At 46.3% G+C, this 24,860-nt stretch overlaps 1 protein-coding gene across 1 annotated transcript in view; it reads right to left on the reverse strand.

Annotated features, from left to right (window-relative positions):
• Positions 1–24,860, reverse strand: part of LOC111156748 (neural precursor cell expressed, developmentally down-regulated 9) — a 184,768-nt gene that overhangs the window by 48,687 nt on the left and 111,221 nt on the right. The gene's annotated exons all lie outside the window — the stretch shown is intronic.

Genomic DNA, 24,860 nt, shown 5'->3' on the forward strand with positions numbered 1-24,860 from the left:
ACACTTATTATCGGGGGAACAAAAAATGCCCCCTGTTTGATGAGCCTGGTTAAGAAAGACCAGTCTGTCCAGTGAAGCACAGAACCTTTGGCTCAGCCTCATGATTTCTATAAAGAGATCACCCAGGAGAAGACAGAAAACATTCACCTTTAGCGACTCTACAGCAGGATAGAGCTGATAGAGGGGAAAATTCCTTTTCACTGGGTCTCAGGATTGAGACTCCGAGATTGCAGACAATAGCTGTCCCTGAGTGGGATGGGCTCCAACCAGACTACACGACTGGGATGGAAAAATCGGCTCGTATTTTTTTCCTGACCTAGTTGGATCAGAATCAGTTTGATTCCCCTCCCCCACAAATTCCCAGTGGATTAAAATTTTACTTTTATGATCCAAACAAAAAAGAACAGGAGAGCAGCTGTCCTGCAAAAGTGGTTTCCAGATACAGGGCTCATAGTTTTAGATCAGTTTAATATGGCACGGATTCCCTGGATGTGAGCAGAAGCCCCCCCCCACCCCCCACCCCAGCCGTCATAATGAGGTTGACACACCCGTTCGGGCCTCAGCTTGGACTTTGCTTTTCCTCATTTAGCCTTGGAGTGAAAATGAGCCTGAGTGATTTTGCAAGGTCTTTCTGAACACAAATCAAGCCATGTGGCGTACTACACTGCGAAGGATCTTCCTGACAGTCCCACAGTCTTCTGGGCGAGTCATTAGTGTGCAGGAAATTGTTTCTGGTGTCTGCCTGGATCAGTCAAAGGCCTTCTCATCTGTAAGATGAGTCTTGTGGCCTCCAGAAGATCGAGATAACATTCCTTTGCCTTCCTAAGCGGTAAAGCTGAATCATTTCGTTTGATGAGTACCATTGAGTAGGTGAACACTATCTCACTCCTTTTCAGGGCTTTCGAATGGTTCCCCAAAGCATTTGCTGGGGCTTTTGTCATTTTGTTCTCTCGCTAGAAAGTTTAATTCCTGCTAAGTGGCCCTCTTGCTTTCCTGTTTCTCTCCTGTTGGGTAAGACACCTTAAATCTATCTGAAGTTCATTTTAGGGCAGTATGGGTTGGCGTTAGTTATCTTGGAGTCGGGTAAACTGTGTTAGAATCTCAACAAATTTTCTTAATGTCTTGATTTCGGTGCCCTGAAAATAAATTAGAGAAAATAATACTATCTACTTGCTGGAATTATGAGTATGAATGAGATAATATGCATGGGGGCACTTGGGTGGCTTAGTGGGTTAAACATCTGCCTTCCGTTCAGGTCATGATCCCAAGGTCGGTGGATCGAGGCCTACATCAGGCTCCTTGCTCAGCAGGAGTCTGCTTCTCCCTCTGCCCCTACTTGCGCTCTCTCTCTGTCTCTCTGACAAATAAACAAAATATTAAGAAAAAAATGAGATCATGTGCCTAGAAGTTAATAGTACCCAGTACATAGTAAGATCTTAATTAATGTTTGCTTATTAATATTTTGTTATTATTTCATCTTAAACTCATCACATATTATTTTATTGCTATATTGTAGAACATTATTATGCTATATAAATATATCAAAATTTATTTAATTATATTAATTACCACTGTTATGACTGTTAGACTGCTGTCAATATTTTAAGTATGATAAGCATTCAGTAAAAGGTAGAGAACGGCTTTCTAACTTAGCATAGCTCGACTGAGCACCTCCCAGCTACTGTTTCAGGTGGGGAAGTGATAGTAGCAGCCCAGACACACAAAGTCACTTCCCTCTCGGAGCTTACAGTCTACTGGGAGAGCAGGACAAGAAGTCAATGAAGATGTAATACAGTTTTGGAGTAATAAGTGCCATGAAGAAAAATTAAGCAGGGAAAATTGCTAAAGGAAAACAGATGAGGGTTGGGTGGGGAGGCGTCTTCTTTTAGAGAGTGGTCAGGGAAGCTCCTCTAGAGAGGTAATATCGAAGCAGAAATCTGAATGGCATGAGGAATCCACTCAAAGATCTGGGGAAAGAACATTCCAGACAGAGGAAAGGGCGTGAGCTCGGTATGTTTAAGACCAGCATCCAAGCCAGTGTACCTAGAGTCGGGGACCTGGGCTTCGGGTGGAGGAGACCCAGACAGGTGGGTGGTGGCAGCCGGACTCTCTCCTCAGCGCCAGAGGAAATCATCGACCTGATCTGAGCAGAGAATGATGTGATCTATTTCTCAGTGTTTTTACCCTTTGTGTAAACACTCAAGGGCAGCAGGCTGTTGGTTAAAATATTGAGCTGTGGTCTTAATGCAGCTTACATAATGCAGATAGCTGTTAGTTTAACAGCTACCCTGTGCTCACCAACACCCTGGCAGCCCTCAGCCCTGCCACTTGCCTGCTGATCGGCCAAGGGCTCTATTTCCCCAGACGCTGATACAGGCAGGAGCAAGGGACATGGCACCAGGCACCGTCCAGATGATTTTCCAGCTGCCGCTGGACCCAGGTGTGGATACGGCAAGAAATCAAGAGGATGCCGGAGGGAAGAGATTCTCCTATGCACGACCTGGGAGGAACCCATGTGGCTGCTGTCTAAGAGTGAAAGGCAAGGTCAGAATGTGGAAGGTCAGGCAGCGAGCTCAGGAATCTAGAGCAGTCCCTCGGAAGGGGACGCAGCTACCCCGAGGCTGGGTGCCTTGCACAGGGTGCCGTGATGTTGGCTCATAACGGCAATCTCTGCTTCAGGCCCATTCTCTGTCTCTCTCATCTGATCTTTTCCAGTCCTTCCTTTGTCATTTCCTGGTCTGCTTTCTCTCCCTGTTGGAACCTATCTTCCACAACGCTACCTGTTTAATTTCTAGAGTTCAGAGCGCCTCACATGGCTACTGGGATTAAAAATCTCTAGGGACCCTTCAATGCCTTTAAAAGCATAATCTGCCGACTTTGGCATAGACTATAATTTGACCCCCCCTTCCTTTCTGGCCTCATCCCCTCCCATCCCCCCAACCCCCACCCCACCCTCCAGCCAGACTGGGGGGACTCACCAATTCCAAGACACCCTTGTACTGTCCTGACTTCGCACAGATGGGTCCCTCTGCCTAGCGCGTCCTCCCTTCACACGTCTGCTATCAAGCCGAGCCCCAACACTACCCCTTTTGTGCTTCCTCGTCAACAACCCCCACTCTGCCCACCTCCTCCTTTCAGAACTAATTCCTCCCGCCGTTCACTATGCCCCCATTGTTCTTGGAACACGGCCCTCTTATAAGGCTTTTCCACATTGTACCATAATATTGGTTGATCTCTCTGGCCCCAGCTTCAAGGTGCGCTTCAGAGGGACAGAGTGGTATCTCGTTCATCTCTGTGTCCCCGGCAGGCTCATGCCTCACAGGACTCATGTGTTTGCTACATGAATGGACGAAGAAGAGGACAGAAGTAACTTCAAAGAATGTCTACTGTCTGGAAATTCTGTGTGATACTCAGGAAGGGAATGGAGAAAACTTGAGTTTGAAGGCAGTAGTGTGGCTTACATGGATAAGAAGCGGAGATAAGATGCAACTTTTCAGAACCAACTCAAGGCCTGTTTCTGGTTCTGGCTCTTGGACATGGTTTGGTCTGAAAACTATAGCTTGTGGGCCTCCTGTTTTTGTATGACTGATGAGCTAAGAATAGCTTTTACATTTTAAATGGTTGGAAAAAAATAAAAAGAATAATATTTTGGGAATTGTGAAAATTATGTGAAATTCACATTTCAGTGTCTATAAATAAAGTTTTATTGGAATACAGGCATCCCTTCCTTTATAGGGTGTCTTCTGAGCTATAATGGCAGGCTTGGGTGGTTGTAAATTGCCCCCCCCAGTGTATTGTTTGGCCCTCCCCAGGAAATATTTGCTGACCCATATTCTAGAATATTGCAAAATATATCTATCCCTGAGTTCAGACTCAAGTATAGATCCTTCCACATCGACAGAGAAGCGATCTAGAAATACCCCTTCTAGGGCCATGTGTTACCATTTCTAGTTTAAAAACAATCTACAAAAACCAAAATTATTTCAAAAAATAATCCGACACAGCAACTTTTCCATTCTGCAAATCTCCAGAAGCCTCCCTAAACAAAGACAAGCCACCAACCCCTGTCATACTCAGCCTTGATGGAAACCCTCCCAGCTGCCAGGCCACAGTGCTACATATCACAAACATGATTTCATTGAGTATTTCTCTAGTATGACAACCCTAATTTTACAGGTAACAAAATTGGAGACCCAGAGAGGTCACATACCTTGCACAAGGTTCCAGGGGGAAGGGTGGGGGTCTGGTGTGGGAAGGCAGGCTCTCTGGCTCCTGAGTCTGTGGGTCCTTGCCATTATGCCTACTGGCCCCCAATATCCCCTGGGAGTCTTCATTATCTGAGCCCCTACTTGTCAGTCAGTTCAATAAGGTAGCTTGTCCTTTCGGAGTGGGACTAAACCCAACTAAAGAGCAAGCTATCAAGTTGTGACACACCTTATCCAGCCTCGCTTGTCTAGACCATCTCCATTAATCATCGTGCTTCTCTAGATCCCATCTTTCCCCTGTTTGCACCCGTTTCCTTCATGAGACCTTTCCTTTCCATTGCTGATCTCTTCCCCAGCCATTGTGTCTCTCCCTACCTCTGCCCTGCATCGGTGCTTTCCAGAGCTGACCCTCTTCAAAGCAATTATGAATGCTCCGTGGGCCTGGGGTGGGAACCTGGCATTTGTACATTTTTAAAAAGATCTCCCAGATGATTGCATACACAGTGTGGCATGTATGGCTTGTCATTTAGTGCTTAGGTGTTGCCCTTACTATTTCTCCTGGGAGGAAGAGCTGCTTTTCTGCGATGAGATTTCAAGCAACTTGGGGAAAGATTTATGGAGGCAACTGAGTCTCGTGGTACATCTTCCCAGAGCCTTGTGCCTTGTCCATGCTCCCAGCCTTCACTGATACCAACATGGAAAAAATAAGTCACTTTTCAACCAGCAGGGGAAAGGACATCTCTCGCCCTAGGCAATAGCTTTTTTTTTTTTTTTTTTTTATCTGTTGAGCTGGTCATGTTCTTGGAATGAATGAAAGTCTATTATTAAAGAGATGCTCCAGATATAGTCTCGAACACTTGTTTCTTCGTGTGCTGGGAAATGGAGTGTTCATTCACTTTCTCGCCTCTAATATTTTGATAAAAGAGACCCAGGAAGGCCACCCAATCCTAACCCTTTCCACCCATCCCCTCCCTTAACAACGATTTTATTATTATTATTTTTTAAGTCTTTCTTCCTACCTCCTCCCTTTTAACAATAGTGTCTGAAGGATAAACTCTGTTTTCTGAAAGAGTTGTTCAAAATATCATCTTACAATATTTGTTTCTGCAGATGGAGGATGCTGTTTGTTAAAAAGGCTTGTTGACTCATGATCCCCAAATTACTTCTGATTTGGTGCCCTCTGACTTCTTACTCTCACTCAGTGACGAGCCACTGGGGAGGGGTGGGATTCTAAATGGCAGAGAATAGAAATGATTCCTCTAGAGTTCTCTTTACAACACGACGTGATGGATTCCCACACTGTGACGACTTTACAAGATCTCACCGCCCTGTTTTACTGAGCCAAGTTTAACAGTGTGTCATTGTGACCTTCCTTTATAAAAATCAACTGTCCTTTTCCCCCTACCCCATTTCCCACTGCCTTCTGCCATCTGTCACAGATTCTTCGAGGTGGCTTTTAATTTTCCTGAGGGGGAAGTGCTAAAATGGCGTGTCTTAGACCCCATCAGTCCTCGATAAACCCATGAAAGAACGCGTGAAATCCTGCATCATCAACACGCTACTAAAAACCTACATAGACCCCTTGTAAATCGCCCCTGGTGATTATGGGTGATACCTGGACGTGATTTTGGAAAAACTGTAATTGTGAAGTTTTTGATGTTTTATATATACATCCGTAATAGTGTTATTATAACTTTGGAATCCCTAATTACTACCTTTCCCCCCACGAAGAATAAAAAACAAAACAGATTAAATTATATGTCAAGCAACCTTGCTCAAGTCTAGTAAAATATGATAGGCAAGGATGAGGCTCCATTCTAGCATTTAGAATTTTCTCCACGTGAAGGATTTGGGGAGTTAATTTAGGGCTGAAATGATGAGAAAGACGAATGTGCGAAGGTTTACATTTCCGCTCTTTCAATGTTTCCAGCTGGGCACACGGATGACGTTTGGTGGAACAAAAGGGTTTTACTGGTAAAATTGTGCAGGCTGCGGGTAAGGCTCGCTCCCGTTTTCTCTTGCTGTAAGGTATCCTGTTATTTCACGCTTCAGGTTGTCCAAATAAACTATTCATTATGCGAAACTGAAGTCTGTTCTGCTGCTAGAAATGGCAGACCACGGACCTTTACAAAGGTCAAGGTGATCTGCCACAAACATGTAGACAGAAATCCCATGCCTGGGCAGAAGGTGGATGGGTGGATGTACCCGCCACAAGGACATTGCTATGTGATACGTATCCGGTAAGAGAGGGCAAACGCACCAAGCTTCCTTCCTGCTCCCTTTTGTTCTTCCTTTATACATTCTCACGTCTGAAGTCTTCCTGTTCTCTCCTTGCATCTGTATCTACGACGTGATGTGATAATATGACATGATACGCTGTTGCCTCTCCGCTTTGTGCTCCTGTCCAGGCGTAGTAAACAGAGACTCTTAGGGACTGTAAGCCCGACGTGCCTGGATGGGGCCGGGGGTTCTATTTCCAGTCTATTTCTCTAGACACACTGGCCACTAAAATTCACCTTTCGCATCCAGCCTCCAGCCTAGCTCCAGGTGAGGGTGGGCAGGAGGGAGATGGAAGCGGAGGTGGGGTGGGCAAGAATCAGGGAGCAGGGCGGGGTGGGGTTTTAAACACCGGATGACCACTTTTCTGGAAGGTACAGGATAAAGCATTTCTTCAGGGGTTGGGGATGCATTCCTCCCCAGCCCCCACTGGCCCTGAAAGGGGTCAGCTAACCCAGTCCTCCAAGGAAGGTGGCCTCCTGTCCCTTGCTGCCCTCACCAGCTGGGGCCACTGAGCATCCAGCAGGCCCTGTCCCAGGGCATCGGGCCTGTCTAGCCAGCCCCAGTGGCCGCCAGCTGGCGCTGATGAGAGAGGGGAAGGAATCTGAGTAATGCGGCGGCCTTGGGGGGGTGTTGGAGGGGGGACGACAGGACTGGAGGAATGTGGTGTGGGGACGGCACTGTTCAAGCCAAGCTTTTGAAGACTTTGATTCATTTTAGAAAGCAAACAAACTGCTCCAGCTATCAGCAATCTTTTATTTTGTCTGCGAGAGGAATGCCTCTCCAGCGTGGGCTGGGCACCGGGCGGCGGTGGAGACACGGGCGTCCACCCTTGACTTGCCATGTGGAGTGTGGACGGCGCGTTCCTTTCCGCCCACTGAAGCTGAGAAATGCAGAACAGCTCTCTTCCTCGAAGAGCCGAGGGGGAGCCCTGCTAATTAATGAGGCTGCCCGAGACCTTGAGGTTCCCTCACTCACACCACAGGGGCTTACGGAGGTTGAGTGTAAATTTCCATCATTCCCTTACATCCTGGCACCCTGAGACTTCAAACGAGGGGGTGGAGAAGAGGGGGTGTTGTGAAGGGTTTCTAGAACTTTGGTGCCTGTGGTTCTCGTGATTCATGCCCTGGCCACCTTGGGAGCTTCTGGTCTTCAGAGTGGCTAGAGAGCTGGGGGAAGAAGCAAGGCTTCTGCTCATTCTGCCCCTAGAAGATTGGGGCCACGTGTTCCCCTGATCCAGATATCGTCACCTCGAAATCACTCTTACATCTTCAAAAGCCATCTCCTGTGCCGTTCTGGTCACCAGGAAAACAAATCTCTTTCCTCCTTGCCCAGTCAGGGCTGTGCTTCTGCTTCTCCCCTAAGCCCACCCTGGGACTCAGCTTCCCACCCCCCCTTCTCTCATTTTAACCCTAATCTTTCATCCTGCTGTCTCCGGGTACATTCAGGACTTCCTTATCCTAAATAGAGAGCCACAGTTCCTTGTTCAAAAACCCAGAGGCCAGATGTGTTATGGGATTCTGAATATTTCAGATTTTAAAAAACAGACTGACCTATTCCCCAGACTACACAGTTCCCAGTAGGCCCGGGGCCAGCCTCCTGTAGGCAAACTCATTCATATTTGAGCAGGAAGATGTATAAAGATTCATGCCAAGTTGGGTAAAAGAAGAATATGCATTACCTTGGGCCAAGCCAGGTCAGGGTTTGCTGCCAAATGAGTTGTGAAAGAACTCTAGACTTTCAGCCTTCATAACTGTGGATGAGCGACCAGGGACCACTATACCTCCTAGTTCCTCTGGGCCTTCCCTTGGGCACCACTTCTTCCCCCAGCATCAGGCCGAGCACTCTCTTTCTTCCGCTCGTCATGGCCAGAGGGTCAGAGTGAGCAGTCTGGAGCCTGACCTCCCATGCGGGCCTCGTCTCCTCTGCCTCTGCTGTCCACTCCGTGGATCCACATTCAGGCCAGCGTCTCTCAGGCTTTCAATGGGGACGAACTGGGACTTTCCATTCCCAAATCATTTACAACACACCAGTCCGTTGTGGTGTAAGGTACTTAGCAATACGTTACTAGAGAAATGGAATAAAAAACACGTCTGAAATACAAGCCTTGTCTCTTGTCTTTATTATGGAATCCTGGGATATAAAACGGCCCCCCTCTAATTGCCACTGGGCTGTGAAGGGCTTTCTCTCCACTTCACTCTTGCAGTGGACCTGGGGCGGGGCGGTGTGTGGCCTGGTGGGCGGGGCTCTGCTGGTCACATTTGGAGGAGTCTTCTTCTGCCCACGCTGGGGGCTCTCCTGGACCCTTTGCCTTCCCTGGCTTCCAATGTCTCCATCACCACCTCCACGGCCACAGGCTCTTCTTGCTGTTCCATGGCCCTCGCCAAGACTTCAGTCTCCTTTCCAGGCAGGACTTAAGCCAGGTTCTGCCCTCAGCCTGTTTTCTACTGTGCTGTCCCATTATGTATCAATCCTCTGTAGCGACTTCCACTCTCATTCTTGGGTAGATGACAATCGGATCTCCTGACCTGTCTTCTGAGTCCCAAACTCACTTCCTACCACACCCAAATAGTCCAGAAGTACCTCCCTATTCAAGTATTGTGACAGTTAATTTTATATGTCAACTGGGATAGGCCACAGTGCCAAGATATTTGGTCAAATATGAGTGTAGACATTGCTTGAAGCTATGTTGTTGATGAGAACATGTAAATCAGTAGACTTTGAGTAAAGCGGATTATCCTCCATCACATGGGTGGGCCTCATCTAATCGGTTGAAGGTCCCAAGAGACAAAAGTCCCCCTGGGAGAAGGGAATTCTGGTCTAGGCTGCCTTTGAACCTGAGCTGCAGCATCAACTCTTCAACTCTTAACTGGATCTATAGCTTCTCAGCCTGCCTTGCAGATTTTGGGCTTGTCAGCCTCCATAATCATGTGCCAGTTCTCTAAAATCTCTCTCCACACAGATGCATACACACACTCATGCCTCTTGGTTCTATTTCTCTGGAGAACTCTGGTTAACATACATATGAACTTCCCACTGAAACAGTGTCCATTTCTAACTATTCTATTTCTATTTATGATGCTGCTTATGTCTCAGGTGCTTGAATCAAAAGTTCAGATTGATCTTTCGTTTTTTTTTTTCCCCTTCCTTCTTCCCACATCCATCAGCCATGTCCATCCCACATCCTCAATATTTATGGCATAAATACCTTTCTTTCCATTCATCTGCTAATGAAGATCCCCAACCACCACTCATGCCTGATCTATCCATAAAAGGTATCCCCTGTCCATGCAGATAGGCCCAAGAAATTGGCATGTGACTCACAGAGCCAACCTGAGATCTTCTTTGAGATTTTGTAAAAGAAGCTTGGAGACAGAGGACCTCTCTTTCTTTGGATCATAATGTGTAAATGTACATTTGGTTGTGAATATCTTTTCCTCATTGTAAGAGTGTCTATAGCAAGAGAGAGTGAGACCACATGCAAAAATAAACAAAAGATATTTGGAGTGGAGGAATGGAGAGAACACTGATGCTGTTGTCTGTGCCTCTGGATCAAGCCATACCTGACGTTCATTTTTAGACAACCCAATTCGTAAGGCAATGAACACACTTTTCTGCCTAATCTATTTAGAGTTGAGCTTCTTTTATTTGCAGCTACGGTGTCCTGACTAACCCTCTGCCAGAAAGTATTCTTCTAAAGGGCAAAGACTGTACCTTATTCATATGTATGTCCTAAATGTGACACCACACTTAGGATTTTCTCGGTCTATGTGCTGCACCGAATTCCTAGCTTGTCCTTAAGATATCAGCTACATTATGAAATTGTGTGTGAGAGGACACACAATTTGTCCTCTCAAGGACAGAAAATGTCCTTTTTCTGCGGCTCCTATGATGGCAGAAATAGAATAGAGACTTAAGTATGGGGACGTCCCAGCGTGATGGCAGTTGGGGTCATGGTGGCCCAAACGAGAAGCAGATCCACCCTTTCATTGCAAATTCATTGACTGAGAGACACAGATTTCACAAGGAAAGGAAAAGCCAGACATATTTTTACTATGAAGTGTGGGGTAGCAGTGTTTCGTCTACCTATAGATCTGTGTAAATATTTATATTATATCGCCTTTCCAATTAACTTGTACTTGTTAATCACCGCCGAGATTTCACTCATCCAACCACCGATGCTTACTAATTGCCCAGCAGAATTTTAGGCACCCTGGGAATTACAAAGATCACTGTACCCAGAGGCTGCTCTTCCTTCTTAAATACCTATTACGGTAGCGGCCAAGGGGGCTTCATGAAGATAAACTCGTGTAGAAAAAAAAAAAAAAATCACACCGTAAAGTTATGTAAGTTTCTATTTTAAAATCATCTGGTTCTAATTTACTAAATTTAATGCTTTAGAGTCAATGCCAAAGTACTACATTTGATTTATGGAAATATTTTAGCACATTTTTCCATCGCGCTCTTGTACAATGTACTTACCGCCCTTTTGTTATGGTTAGAAAGATTATGGAGCTTAAAAAAAAAAGCCTCTTTATGAGCTTGGTGATATTTTATTATAAAACGCCATAAGATGGAATAAGAAGTCCAGTAAACACTAATACTCACTTAGGAGCATTCCACATGGTTTAGCTTTTTTTTTTTTTTTGTATATGTATATGTATATAAATTTAACAGAGAGGTCTGGAAAATGGATATTTAAAAACTTGCACCTTATGCCAAAACACTTCTTTTCAGAGCAAACAAGTACTTTAGGGCGTGGGGTGGTGGTGGTATTTAAATGGCCGTCGTACTCCACTACACCGCTAACGAAATACTAATAATGTCAGTACTGAAGGATACAGAATGTCACAGCCTCAGACTTCTGGAGGAAGCTTACCAACTATTCCAGCAAAATGGAATCTAAGACTATGGACATAAACCCGCCAGCAGGGCAGAGGCGCGAGGTTTCAGGAGACACGTTACGTCCACCCTCCCTGATGTGTTCACCCACCAAAGTGGCAAAGGTAGGTCTGTCCCAGGTCCTGGGAATGAGCCACCTCTACTTGACCTTTTGGGCTCTGGGCTTGACCCGCTCACTTGACCAGTTCACTTGGTCACAGAAAAATCCAGACTTTGTGTCAGTCTTTTTGCCGGAGCCTCACGGCCCCAGACATGCCCACGAAGGCCACCCTGCATCTTCAAAATGGAATTTAATGCTTGTGTATATGCATTTGGCTTCCACGTTACCCAGGCTTTGCTCAGCTTACCAAAAAATGAAGGTTTTACACTTCGCACCCACATACAATAAGATGGCTACCTAGGAATTCCCCGTCCTCCCTGCAGCTTTGCATTTCTTTAAAACAAAGAAACCTCATTTCTCTCCAACAGAATTTAGTCAACTCTTGTAAAAGAAAAAAATGGCAAAGGCCAGGCCATTGAAATGTTTCCTTTTCAGCAGGAGATCTTTATGTTGTGATATGAAGGATGCAGGTGACCCAGTGCCTCAGAAGGAATGACAGGGGACCGTCTAGCATGGCTCGGGGGGCCTCGAACTCAGTCCTGGATCTTCTCCCAAATCCACACAAAGCTTGGGCAGCAAGAAGCTATCGAATGTGGCTCTTCCCTCTCTGGCCAAGACTGGTTCTCCACATCCTCTGCCCCTCCCTGGAGCCAGTCTTCCTGGAGAAAAGGGAACACCATGGTTTCTCACTCCTTCTGGAATCTTCTCTGGAGTGTGTCCCACTTCACTTCTTCAAGTCCATTTCTTTCTCCCGGGCGACCCTCAGCTTAAGCCTCACTTCCTCCTTTGACATGAACTCCAGCCTCTACTGATGAGTCCTTTTCCCAAATCCTGTGGGATGCTCACAGCCTGGCGTGGACGGTGGCATCACGGGGCTGCTGTGTATCACCTGTGAACCCCTGGCTGTGCCTTGTTTGGGGGTGGGTACCTCATGTCTGCATGACCGCTGACCTTGGAAGCAGGCAATCCCCTATCTGACCTAGGCAATAGCCATTTGTATGTATTGACCCACAATTCACATATATACACTTTACCATCTTCAGTTGTACTATTCTGTGGTTTTGGGGATGCTCATAGGGTTGTAGCACACATCATCACTAATTCCAGAACATTTCTATCACCTTGAAGAGAAACCCACTCCCCTACAGCAGTCTCGCCATTCCTTGTCCCTCCCTACCCTGGCAACCACAGCCAGCAATCTAATTTCTGCCTGGCAATAGCAAATTATAATGGGCTTCATGCATTTTTTTTTTTCCAGCAGCATTCCAAAAGCTGGCACAAACATGAGATTGCTCATTAAAATTTCTGTTTGTGTTGAAAAGGATCGCTTCGGTTGTGCGAATGCACATACATATTTAATTCTTTCGAGGGAATGCAGAGCGATAACAACCAAAAAATGGTAATTGAATACAGAAAGGGAAAGCAAAAGTTGGGGCGGAGGGGAGTGTCTGGTGAGTCAGAAAGGGTTGGGGAGTGAAGGCTTTAGAGAGAGAAGAGAAACACTGTCTTACAGGGACAAGGACATTACTCTCTTGGTATGTACCTTGTAAGGTCTTATCATGTGCCGGGTCCAGCCTAACAAGGACGTCATCTAAACCGTAAGGATCAGGAGGAGCTAGGAATCCGATCCTCCAGATGAGGAAGGAATCTGATGTTCAGAGAGGTGAATGTCCTCCCCAAGACACACAGCAAGGGTTTAATCAAAGCTTGCTGGTGTCAGATCCCATGCTCTGATACTGCGTTATTTCTTTTGAACACTGTGCAGCCATGGATCCTAGAACTGGTCCTAAAAACATACCCTGATGAAGAAATTGTTCTTCCACGGAAAACAGCCAGAAAACAGGGGCAGGTATACGTTTTCCCTGCCTGCACCGGAAAGGGGGTCTGCTGTTCTGTTAGGCTGCTCCAGTGCCGGTCTCTGCGGCCTCCATGGAAAAGCCACTGGAACTTCTGGCCTTTTGCTTCCCTGAAGCCTCTCTTCGTCCAGAAGGAGCTTCTTCCAGACCTCAAGATCAGCTCCCCGGTTGGCACTAAGCCTCCCGAATGCCAGAGCTCCTCTGACCTTCTCCAGCTCTGGTAACTCACTTGAGGGGAGACAGAGGCCCAGTCTTGCCCTCTGGGTGGCCCAGCACACAGCTGTCCCTGATGGGCGGGTGTCTGAGGACTTGGTCAAGTGTCTTTGCTGTCTCTCTTGCCAGCTACCTGCTGTCTCGTCCCCCTGACCATTACTTACTGACTCTCCTCGGGGCTCTGAGCTTCTCCCTTGGTTTTCTCTCCCCAGGCAATGCCCCCTCCACTCACAATGCTTCCATAGCCACCCGTCCCCATGCCGAAGACTCCAGTCTTCTGGGTTGGGTAATTTTCTAGGTTAACTTGGCTGGGCCACTTTGTCCCGATGTTTGGTCAAACATTATTCTGGGTGTTTCTGCGAGGGTGTTTACTTTTGTGGGTGGGGTTCATCTAAACACTTGAAGGCCTGAATACAACAGAAGGTCTACCTTCCCTGAGCAGGAGGGATTTCTGAGGACCGCCTTTGGACTTCATCTGCAGCACTGGCTCTTCCTGGTTCTCAGATTGCCTTTGAACTTGAACTCTTTCCTAAGCATCCCCCATCCGATTTTGGCCTAGCCACCCTCCACAAACACATGAGCCATATCCATCAAATAAATCTCTTTCTATATCTGCACACGTCGTATTAGTTCTGTTTCTCTGGTAGAGCCCTGATGAAAACAGTCCCACAGATTTACACTCCAGTGTTCATCAGTGTTCACGGAAACTCTTCATGGTCACATCAAGTCACGGACCCCTGGCTCTCTTTCATTCTCCAGAGCTCCCCAGAAGAATAGCTCCACATCCGGCCGTGGTAGCAAGTCAGAAAGCTGGCATCTCCTTGCCCCAGCTGACAACCTATCGCTAGTGCTCATATTTACACTTCGCATGTATCTTTCAAACTATGATCATCCCTTTGTACTGTCTGTCCCCAGCTGTACAGCTCAGGCCACTCTCGTCACTCCCTGAGTCTCTGGGCTTCCACTCAGGCCTCCCATGAATCTCTCTTTTAGAATGGCCAATCCAATGGTGCTCGTTTGATGCTTAAAGAGTCACCTCCCAATTTTCTCAAGAAAAAGTAACAACACAAAATGAAACAAAACATAAATCTCCAATGTGACCCATACCATAGCTTCTCAGACTTTCTCATGCAAGCCCGTCTCCTGGAGCTCTTGTTAGAATGCGGCTCTGGGGGGTCACCTGGGTGGCTCAGTTGGTTAAGCGACCGACTCTTGACTTTGGCTCAGGTCATGATCTCAGGGTCCTGGGATCAAGCCTCATATTGGGCTCCTTGCTCAGTGGGGAGTTTCTTCTTCCCTATTCCTCTACCCTTCCCCCTGCTCTACCTCTCTCTTATTCTCTCTCTCTCAAATAAATAAATAAAATCTTTAAAGAATTAAAAATAATGCAGCTCTGCTTCCATAGCCTGGGTAGGGCCTGGGGAATCTGTGTTCCCAGCAAGCTCCCAGGAAAGATGGAGCTGCTGGTCCACAGACCACTCTGTGTGTCTGCGGCTCAGAGGACACAGCATGGTGGGTTCTCTCCCTCGTGTCTCTCCTGGAACCCAGGTGCTACGGACACTGGCCTTTTCCAGATCCCCTGTGCCACATGCTGCCTGTCACCGCAAGGCTGACAGCACTTTCCCTCCCGACTCTTGCTCAGCGTTCAGGATTCATCTGAAATGTCATTCTGCTTACTACGCTGGAGCTCCCTGGTTATATGCCAGCATTGGACACCGCACTTCGCCTACAGATCAACACACTTGTTACTACTTGTTCAAAGTCAAGCTTTCTTACGAGGTCATAGGCATGTGAGGGCAGGAGCCACAGCTGTCTTGTTATTGCCTCACTGGGGTAAGAATTAGAGCTGGGCACCTGGAACTGCATTCATTCATTCATTCATTCATTCATTTTTTTTTTTTTTTTCACTGAATCACCGTTAGGTCCGTTGGTCACTCAGTGAATATTTATTGGGTCCAGTAGCATTAGATTTGATTGTGAGTGACAGAAAAACCCTAGGACAGGCTTAAACAAAGTAGAAGTTAATTTTCTTCTCATTTATGAAGAGTCTGGAGGCAAGCAGCCTGGGATTAGCGGAGGGCTTGATGAGGTCTGCAGGGATTCAGGTTTTCTCCAGCCCACGACGGTGCCTGATGTTATGACCAGCCCCTGCTGGTCTTTCTCCCAAACAGCCATTGTCCTTGGAGGTCGGGAACGATGTCAAGTTGTACAATTTTGCAAATTGTTGGCTCTGGATAAGAGTTAGAGCCCCTTGACAAGCATAGTTGCCAAATCCTAAATTTAATCTGACACCCCATGAAAAGAAGACAATGGTATTCGAGCCTTGCTGGAATTTCCATTTGCCACCCTTCCTGAGTTTCCTTCTCAAGGTAGCTTCCAGCAATCTCCCTTTTTCCTCAGCACAATTATAAGTCCTTAACACACTGAGGAGGAAGGCTGCTAGGGCTGAGAGTCATCCTGAACCTACCAAAGAGCCTTTGGCCGCCAGTCTTCTGCTCACAAATGTTCAGCTGCCTCCTCCCCAGCATACTAACGTCCACCCAGTAGGGCTCCCTCCTCTCCTAGGTCCCCGAGAAAGACTGGTTAGACAAGTCCAGTAACACTTTTTGACAGTCTTTGTCCCCTATGGGTGTGTAGGGGAATGCACTGTGACTTTAGCTCTGAGATTCTAGAAGTGGGCACAGCCTACCATCCCCCCACCCCTATTCCTCTGAGCCCTGAAGAGCCTTTCAACTTTACCATTCCTCCACGTTTCCAAGTTCTCACTTGCCAGTCCATTTCATAAGGCCCCAGGCTCAGCCCCCTGGTTAACAACCTTAAAACAGCACTTCCCCTGGGTCGGAGAAATAAAACCACACACCTGCAAATTCCTTTCTAACTTTAACTCTGATCTTTAACTGTGAGTCGGTGAGCCCTGTTCTAATTTCTCTAGGTACTGTGTCTGGATTTCCCACCTGTGGAAATGTCTCCAGAAGTTTCCTGCTCTAAGGAGATTTAAGGAGATGATGGGTTATATGGTAGGTGTCTCCTTAATTTGGATTTTAAAGGAATAAAGGTGTTTTGTTGTCATGGTTGTTGTTTTGCTAAAATCACCTGCCTTGGCCTGCTGTCCTCTGTTAACGGGATATCTATGATGCGGAATCAGGGAGATGGTGTTAAACAGATAGGGACATTGGCAGAGCCCAGGGTACTTAAATAAGGAGCTCAAATTCAGGCTGTAGGGGAAATAGCTACCTTCCTTGGGAAGAAGTTATGTCCAGAAGCACTTTCAGCTCTCCTGGTTCTCTCTCCCCTCACAGGCTGGCAGGACCCATATTAGCAGCCCGGGTTTGGAGGTGAAAGGTCCGAGGCCGTTTATTTTCTGTAGCCCCTTGCACGCTGACTCTAGGCTTCCCGATTTGTGTCCAGTTCCCTCCCACTCAGTAGGTTCCAGTGACTCGTCAAAGTCCCAAGCCTCGGAGACAGGCATTCACCCCTCCAGGGATTTAGAAGCAGAGTGACGAGGGAAAAAAACAACGCAAAACTGGGAATCGGTATGGCCTCATGGAAGAATATGATCCTTTTTTTGGGTGTTTCCACAAAGAAATGACCCTTTGTATTCTAGTTGCCCAGAGTCTTCCACTAATTTCTCTGTGGCTCAATTCCAGGGATATGTTTGCCGTGGGCTCCGTACGGCTTCCTGCCTCAACACGAGCCTCTGTATGTGTGGGGCGGGGGGGGGGGGGGGGGGGCGCGAGGCGCGCCCCCGGGTGCGCATGCGCAGGTTCTGCCGCACCATGAGCCTGTGCACTTGTGTGTGCGCGCGTGCGTGCACATGCGCACAATTGTGCATCTGTTCGTACGAATATGTTGTTTTTTCTGGAGCGGGTAAAGGGCACGATTCTCCCCTTTCCTCCAGCGATCAGATCACATAATGTCTCTCCCATACCCTGCGCTGCTCAGCCCCTTGGTTGGAGGCCCTGTTACTTGACTCCTGCCAACCACAGGCTGCATTTTGCTCTCAAGCCCTGAGTGGGAGACTCCTCCGCTACCGTAGTCCCGCCCTTGCTAGATCTTCGGCTCAGGTCTGGCCTGCGAGCCTTGGCAGTGACAGTCAAGGCCTCTCCAGGGACAACTGGTGTTCTCATTTTCTACCAGCCCGAGCATGTCATGAACTTTCTGGCCCAGTGGCAGCTGAGAATACAGATGAAGACAAAAATCAAAAAAGGCCCTTGGAGGCTCTCGGAGGATGCCAATCAAGCGAAGGAGCACGAGCTTCCTTTTGAAATATCTGAACCAGCTCGTGTCTCTACCTCGTGGTAGCTCATTTATCTCTACTTAATTAGAATGCCTCTGCAAACCTGTGCTAATGTAATTCTCTGATGGCCTGCGTAGGCCAGTCTCTGCCTTTAAAGGGAGTGAGACAAATTAACCCGTGCACCCAGGCCCTCCCCGCACGCCCTACCCCCCACCCCAGCACACACAGAATCACAGACACACACTAAAACATGATTCACAGCAAATTGGCGTTAAAGACCCTGGAAGTTATGGTTGACCTTTTCCCAGGCCTCCTGGAAGCACCCCGTTCCATGGTCAAAGAAATGCTATAGAGAAATAGACATCTTAGTTTCACGCCACTTACACTGTTTAATTATGCAGAACCTTCTACACATGCAAAGCTTTACTATCTTAATATGCAAAGTTGGAAGTGACAAATATTGTAAAGAAAGTCATTCCTAGCCCAGCCAAGATCTGTTTTCCAAGAAAAAGCTCTGTCTCTCAAGTATATGGTTTATTTTTGTGTGTGACTTGGTTTTGTACTCTGGGTCAAATATCCCCAAAAGAGAGAGAGAGAGGGAGAGAGAGAAAAAAAAGAAAAGGAGAGAGAGAGAGAGAGAGAGAGAGAGAGAAAATGGAGGGAGAGAGCGGGAGCGAGGAAGTCAGGGAGGAAGAAAGAAAAACCAGAAACAGAGATGATAGGGAAACATCCCCCACCCCTCAATTTCAACACAGAGATCATTCTTTTGGAAAACTAGGCTTTGAACTAGTTATTTTTAATGCTTACTGATGGCCACCTAGGAACATTGTCTTTTGGGGAAACAGTAGAAACACAGTAATGTTTGTGTTTATCTCAATGATCTGAGTTCCTTGCAAACAGCTGAGTCCCAAGGAAGCCAAGACATGTTCTTTCAAGAACTTCCAGACAATGATCAGGTTATGGTCAAAGGAAATGCTCCGACTTTAGTCCTAGTAAGTTCCCGTTTAGTTTTCTGTCCAGCCAATGTCCTATTTTGGTTTTGTCACATTCACACATATGCATGATCACTCAACTCACAAAAACTTGTCACATCAAACTGAGTTTTAAGTCTTGTTAATAATGATTTTTTTAAAAAAGTCTCACTTTGCAGGATTGTAAGGGAGGAAAAGGTGTAATGAAATCAAACAAAACCTCCCCAGTTACAAGAATCTAGCCTCCTCCACTGAGGTTATGGGGAGTAAGTTCTCTGTAGCCGTTGTGATTTCTGAAGGACAAATTTGATCAGGGAGGATGGCTCATTCTTTACTTTTATGTCCACCTCCCTGAAAAATCCTAGGCCTTCAGGAAAATTGCTGGAGAATATACGCTTTTTCTTTTCCATGCACAACCCCATGCTCTGGGACAAACACATGTGTTGGTGAGTTACATCGTGAATATTCATGGTAACCTATCTAGAATGTTCAAAATTGGTTTCTACTTTTACTCTTTTTTTTTTTAAAGATTTTATTTATTTATTTGTCAGAGAGAGAGAGGGAGAGCGAGCGAGCACAGGCAGACAGAATGGCAGGCAGAGGCAGAGGGAGAAGCAGGCTCCCTGACAAGCAAGGAGCCCGATGTTGGACTCGATCCCAGGACGCTGGGATCATGACCCGAGCCGAAGGCAGCTGCTTAACCAACTGAGCCACCCAGGCGTCCCCTTTTACTCTTTTTTAATGTAAAATTTTGTGTATAGGAAACTATGGTATTATTTTAGAATTTAACTCTAAATCTTCTGTGGGAACATTATAAAAATGATCACCAAAGTCTATTCCTTCTTCTTGAACATAATAGGCAGTGACACAAGTTTGCTTTGAGTGCATATGTAAATGCAACGTTATCCTGAGGATTGTATGCAAAGAATAAAATAGATCCATCACTCACTCTCCCTTTCAGACAATGATGGTTCGGGCAGTGACATGATGTCATATTGAATAAACATTGAGGAAGAATTAGATTCATCTGATTATTTTGTATCGGTATTCATTTTTTTGTGGATTGTCATTTGGAACCACCAGTTAATATCATGGCATCTTCAACCATATATTAAAAGCATGGGTTCAAATAGCTGAACTATGGAAAGAGCCCAGATGTCCATTGACAGATGAATGGGTAAAGAAGATGTGGTATATGTATATATGATGGAATATTATGTAGCCATCAAAAATGAAACCTTGCTATTTGCAACGATGTGGATGGATCTAGAGGGCATTATGCTAAGCGAAATAAGTCAATCAGAGAAAGATAATTATCATATGATCTCACTAATATGTGGAATTTAAGAAACAAAGCAGAGGATCGCAGGGGAAGAGAGCAAAAAAAGAAACAAGAGGAAACCAGAGGGGGAGACAAGCCATAAGAGACTCTTAATCATAGGAAACAAACTGAGGGTTGCTAGAGGGGAAAGGGTTCGTGGGCTGGGGTAACTGGGTGACGGACATTGGAGAGGGTATGTGTTTTAATGAGCACTGGGTACTGTCTAAGACTGATGAATCACAGACCTGAAACAAATAATATATTATATGTTAATTAATTGAATTTAAATATAAAAAAACAAAAAAAGCATGTGATTCAGGTTGTTAGATAAAAAGCAGGATGACCAGTTATAGTTGAATTTCTGATAAATTATAAGCAATTCTTTTTTTAGCATAAATGTATCCCATTTAGGTTGGGGGACATGTTTATATAAGAAAATATTTGTTGTTTATCTGAAATTCAAATGTATCTGGGAGTCCTGTATTTTTATTTGCTAACTATGACAACCTTAAATGCACAGAGTCAGTGCTACTGCCAGGAGAGCTGTTTGAAACAAGAGGAGAAATCCCACTGGGCCTGAAAGATCATAGTAACTTCCTGATAGAAGGCGCACACAACATACCTAGTTTTTCTTGCCGCACTAAGGCAGAACTTCTTCCCTTCTCCATTCCCTATCCTCTCTGAGAAGCTGAGTGGGTGGAATGTCACTGGCATTAGTGTTATCTTAGAGTTGCTACTTGGGATTATTTCTACCATCAGAGCTTTAACAAGCGGCATTTGGGTTTAACAAATATTTATTGAGCACGTACGGCTTTGCAGAGCAGTGTGCTAGGCTGAGGCTCTTTTCTCAAGGAGTTTAGAATCCAGAAATGAAGAGTAATGTGTTGACAACTGAAGCTGATTCAAAGCAATGTGTGAGAAGATCCAAATAACATACTACAGGGATGAATAAATTATGTGAGCAGTGGGAGATGAGAGAAGGGTTCATGGAGGAGAGAAGAATTCATGGTGGGTGAACTGGGTTGGCAGGGGAGGAGGGTTCTTGATGGACAGATATAAGCCAACAGCCTCCATGCTGCAAAGATGGAATCATCAAAGTGACAGAAATAGGAATGTGTGGTTAGAGCCCTTGTGCAGCCCTGGCGGGAATAAGTCATTCATTTGTTTGTTGAGGAGATCTTTATTAAACACCATTGAACACATTAATGTAAAATTGCAACTGTGTAAAGAGCAATGAAGAAGAGACACATGGTTCCAGGAAGGGTGGTATATGAGGAAAGACCTAGTGAGGGCAGTTGGACATGGCATTTGTGAGGGAGGCAGTGTTTGAGTTGAGCTCTGAAAGGAGAATAGAACTAACCAGGTGACGGGGGCAGAGGGGGCATAAGGGCCTGAGAGGAAGAGGACATAAGACAGATAATGTAATATGTGCAAAGGCCCAGCAGCAGAAGGAATCAGGGGCTTTCAAAGAACTGGAAGAAAGCCGGTGTGTCTAGAACACAGACAGCGTGGTGGCATATTACACTAGAGAGGCGGTAGATAGCAGTTGGATCCATGCATGGCATTTTGGAATCCTTTAGAGAGTTCTGTCGTAACACCCTGAGCCCTATGGAGCCATTCTATGCAATTAAGTAATTGACTTTGGCTGTGAAAGAATCATTGGCTATACTGATGAGAAGAGACTGGAGGGGAACCAAACAGCCATGAGGAGACCAGTTAGGAGGCTACTTCAGTAGTTTGGGCAAACATTGAGGGAAAGCCATATTCCACTTCCTTCCTAATGACTTTTTCTGTTGCATTTTCAGGGGAATTCAAGAGGAGAAGCCCCAGGCCTCCAATCAGCATGCCCATGGAGCATCTGGGTCTGGATGGCCCAGCAAGGTGGGAAGAATCCCACACGTCACCGTGTGTTGATATTGCTAGAGGTAGAGCACAGGGTATCTTACCAAACAGTAGCGGTTCAACAGAGTCCCAAGTGGATATTTCAGGCCTCAGAGGAGCAGGGGAATGCAGGCCAACTCAAAAGCTAGCTGGCCTTGACTATCCAAACTGGCTTTCCTACACCAAACACCTGACAAGGTAGAGCCCCAGCTGCCCCAGCTGGAGTCTTTCTATTGAGACCCTCAGAGTCCTAGCACTTTTCTTCTCTCACTGGTCCCTCTCTTCCCAGGTGGCAGGAGAGATGAATGGTTCTGTGACTCTTAGAACCCCTCCAGCCAGTTCTAAAAGCATTGGGTTTGGTTGGCCATATTCGCTCAACAATTACCAAGAAGTGTAGGTGACATTTCTTCCATGGTATTCTTTGATATTTAACCCTTGCAATATACGCTCGTTATAAACTCTGTGAATTCAAAAGATCCTCTTGAATTATCCTTTTAGTATCAACAAGTATGAATTGATGTAGGTGACATCGTGTGTCGTGTACAGTCAGAACAGCCCCCACAGGGAGGGGGAGCGTATTTGCTGACTGGCCACTTTTATGCATCTTCCAGCTTTACCACAGGCCAAACCTCCCTTTGAGTAGCACTGGTCAACCTCTGACTATGTTGGACAGATGCACATGAATGCCAGGAAAGAAGGCCAAATTCACAAGTATAATGGCTCAACATTGGCTCTTAGGCCCTTAGAAAAATGCAAAGTATGCCCGTGGGACTCCTGGTTCCAGACCAGTCCTATGTTGTAGATTCCATCAGCCATGTAGATCTTATTAGATTAGAGGTTAATAGATCCTTCAAATGGTGTAGCTCAGAGGTTTTCAACTTTGGCACTATTGACATTCTGGCTGGGGTAACTCTTTGTTGGAGGGCTGTCCTGTGCACTGGAGGGTCTTTAGCAGCATCCCTGGCCTCCCCCAGATTTGACAGCCAAAAATATCTGCAGACATTGGCAAATATCCCAAGAGGGCAGAATTGCTCCTAGTTGAGACTGCCGCTGCACTCTACACTCCTCAGTTATCTAATGGGAAAATCAGGATCTGGCGAGGGAAGAATGCCTTTGGAGGACGCACAATTCTACAGAAACAACCCTAGAAGGGGGCCTCAGGTCTTTGAATTCTAGTCTGGGTTTGTCTCCACAGCCCCCCAAAATGGACTATTTTTCTGATTATGTCACATCTGTCTGTCCATGTCCCCCCTCTAGGCCCTGCTCCTTATTCCTTCCCTTTTGTTCGAATGTCTTCTTTCTTGCATCCTCTTACTCCTGAGGTTTTCCTGGAAGCACTAAGGCATTTGTTCCATCAAATTCCAACCCCACAGAAGAATAGGTCTTAAGCAAAACTCTAAACAAGATGAGAACCGAAGCTTTTCATGTCTGCCTTGCCAGCAGCTCAGCAGAGTACTGGGCACAACATAGACGCCTTACGTGCATGGGTATGTTTGTGTGTATGAGAGAGAGAGTGTGTGTTTTAACTGAGTACCAAAAAAGTTATCTTTTTTATTCCTTGTCTTCTATTCTAGTGAGTCATATCTTGCTCACGGACAAGGGTCCTTCTCTCCTATCTCTTAAAACAGATTCTCACGGCCTTTATTCACACCAAGGTGTAAATAACTGGTAATAACCACAGATGATAATTTTCTACAGAGTTGGTATATCCTGAAAGAGGAAACACACAACTTCCTGTAACACAGAACTCTGGGCCTTTTTCTAAATGAATAGTGTAATAACAAAGTCCACAGTGAACACAGACAAACTCCGATTTGATCATGGCCACCCATAGCTCGTACTACACTCCATTTCTTGGTGTCACGGCGTACTCCCACGACTCAGCGCACTGGGCCATGGAGTGCCGTGGCGGGTGTACCCTGGCCAGGCTGCCCGCATGCTAGCATTTTCCTTACAGGACAACAACGTGAGAGCTGGGTCCCAGCACCCGAGAGATGGGCCCTTCCGGAGAAGGTGTGAATGTTCTTCTCTGAATTTTACTTACAGCCAGCTTCACTTAATACTCTAACAAGTTTGCTATCAAGAATTTGAAGGGAAGTGGTTTTGTGGGTTTGAATGCGTTCTTTATGTTGAAGTGTTGTGTCCCTCAGTTATGGATGGGAAGAAGCGTTTTTGCTCTCTGACCTGCTTTGGAAGCCAGTTTGCTGCCTGGGCTCTGCTCGTGGAATCTGGACAGAAGGTTGTAGGTTCAAAACCACCTGCAGTCGTGAAAGGGGTGATGCCCCCTTGGTGTCTGTGCCCACACTTCTCTCCTGGAGTGAATGTGAAGCCGAGAGAGGTCATGAAGCTGTCAGAAAGCGTGATGTCTATTCAGATCAGAGGACACAGAGTCATAAAGCTTTCAGGGCTGATGGTGCCTCAGAGCTGTGTAAAGCTGGTGAACATCGTGGGGAGAGCTTGGTGATTCATTACTTCATCGGCTTCTGACATCGCAGATGTTATTTCTGCTGCAAGACGAGCTAGAAGAGCTGTGATATGAAACCAGAAAACGCACACCTCATTTCTCTCTGTTGGCTCTTGGTGCTGCTGGTGGTTTTTTTTTGTTGGCGGTGGTGGTGGGGGAGGGGAGGCTCCAGTGGAGTGTCATGGTGCAGGATAGAGGGAGACCTGGAAACATGACCCAGAGCTGGGCCATGTGTGGGAAGGAGCCCGACATGGGAAGGAGGAGAGGAGGGAAATGTGCTTGGCCTTTGTGCAATGCCAGGTGGGGCGTCCCTCTTCACCCAGTGACCCCGGGGTGAGCTGAGCAGCCTTACAAAATAGAACCCTCTGGCAGAATGAAGGCTCCTCCCACCGCCTTTACTTGCAGGAGTCTTGCAGGGAGTGCTGTTTCTGCA

The sequence above is a fragment of the Enhydra lutris genome, unplaced genomic scaffold (genome assembly GCF_002288905.1).
Source record: "Enhydra lutris kenyoni isolate GAN:26980312 unplaced genomic scaffold, ASM228890v2 scaffoldscaffold48, whole genome shotgun sequence".
NCBI classification, from domain to species: domain Eukaryota; kingdom Metazoa; phylum Chordata; class Mammalia; order Carnivora; family Mustelidae; genus Enhydra; species Enhydra lutris.